The sequence below is a fragment of the Eptatretus burgeri genome, chromosome 2, assembly GCF_056783735.1.
Source record: "Eptatretus burgeri isolate ZD-2024b chromosome 2, Ebu_testis_v1, whole genome shotgun sequence".
Classification (NCBI taxonomy): Eukaryota; Metazoa; Chordata; class Myxini; order Myxiniformes; family Myxinidae; genus Eptatretus; species Eptatretus burgeri.
This window is the reverse complement of record NC_140962.1, coordinates 85,948,664-85,950,453: the sequence shown is the minus strand read 5'-3', so window position 1 is coordinate 85,950,453 and position 1,790 is coordinate 85,948,664. Positions and strand designations below refer to the sequence as shown.

The window sequence follows — 1,790 nt, the reverse complement described above, 5'->3', positions numbered from 1 at the left end:
TATATTCAAATTGTACACTATTTTGCTAAAATCAAATGTCTTTAAGTTATTCAGTCTTTTATTTTCAATACAAGGGTAGGTACTTACCATGACAGAGGGCCAGGCCTATACCCTGTATGTTCACAACACTATCCCAGATTCATGAAGATTATATGATGCATAAATAAACCACAAGCAAATGGCATCGCAATATGTTTGCCACAGGAAATTATTGGGTTGAACAGGGGGCCATATCTGCCATGTTGTCCTTACATTGATTGAACTGTATATACACACCATGTGCTAATACCATTTACTCAATAAAAACATGATGACACTAAACTGCTGCAAACCAGATTGCATTTCAACAACCATAATTAGCTCACTACGTTTTTACATTCACTACATTCATCGATAGAATGTGCTAAGAATAGTATGGACCATGTGCTCAAGTAAGATAGATTTACTCTTGTATTCGGGATCTGCCAGAGATAAGTCGAATGTAATATGTGCAATAATGCGGGCAGTGATGTAAATCTTAGTGCAGAATAGGGTACGGTTGAATTGTATAAATCCTCCTGTACAAGTGAGAGGCCATACCAAGGTGGAGGACTCATGGTACTTGGCACCGAACAAAGGACACAGAAAGCGCTGTGCGCTTACATGGACATTATCACAGGTCGTTTGTCCAGAAAACTGCAGGCCAGGGTGGCATAGTGAGTTGTGGGGCTCTGTCGAGGGGTAGGACACTTATTGAAGGTGCTGCCCCCATGCAGCGGGATGACCAATGAGATAGACCAGCTGCATGCAGGAAAGGCAGTCCCTAAGGTGGCAGCTGTGTCCGCACATGCTTGAAATGGATGACTTGTGCTTCTTGTCGGAGATCAGACAGCTCTCTCTTCTTTGTCACCTGGCGTCCTTGGCACCCCTTCAAGGCAGACTACACCAGCGATTGAGGATGCCATCTTCCCACCGTCGCCCCTCTCGCCTCCGGCCCTGGGCCATATCTGCATGGATGACCACACCATCATGGTGCATCCAACACCGGATCATGCCTGTCCAAGTCCCCGCCTGCCCCTTTGTTTGGTACGGGTGTATGTCAGTGTGTGGCTCCATTTGTGGGGTATAGTTTCTTCTTTTATATAAGTTCATGTTTTCTCCCTTTTCTTCCCTATTTGTGTCTGTCGACCGCTTGATCCGTTCCATTTATTTATAGTCCTGTCCTTTCTTAACTCTGGTATGCTTGTTATAAGAAACCATTTTCATTATGAGGAACATTTCCCACCTTCTGCCTTCCCACACACGAGCAACAGCCAGTTTTGGAGCATTATTGTGGATCCTTGGGGGATTGCAAATGATTAAATGAATGCAGGGTTGATTATTAAAACAACGGAGTGAGAAATAAGAGACCGTCTGGTAATTCCTGGAGGTCTTTGCATCTCCGGCCCGTAGGGTCCACATTAGCCGTACCTCTAATACAAATTTTTTTTTGGAAGTAGATGGGGTGGTTGGGGGAGGTGGGGGTGGGGGGAGGAGGGAGTTGTCAGACGATCCTTTTGGAGAGACAGTGTAAGATTTGTCATGATTGAAAGACATATTCCAAGGGTTTGACCAGCTTGTAATTTAATCAACGTTTTGCTTTTTCTGTTGGCCTCATTGTCATAGCCCTGTCCTCTCATATCTGCAATGTCAAGTCCCATCTCACAAAGTTTCTGCAGAAGTAATTCTGGCATTCCAGCTCCACTTGAATCTTTTCATTCCATGAATTCCAAAAATGCTTCTAAAACTCAATTTCTTCTCATCTCCCTCTC

At 44.2% G+C, this 1,790-nt stretch overlaps 1 protein-coding gene across 1 annotated transcript in view; it reads left to right on the top strand.

The window, feature by feature from the left end:
• IFT43 (intraflagellar transport 43) overlaps positions 1 to 321 on the top strand; it is a 145,225-nt gene extending 144,904 nt beyond the window's left edge. The window contains exon 9 of the mRNA XM_085870149.1: positions 1 to 321. The gene's annotated coding sequence lies outside the window, so the exon portion shown is untranslated.
• The last annotated feature ends 1,469 nt before the right edge of the window (positions 322 to 1,790 follow it).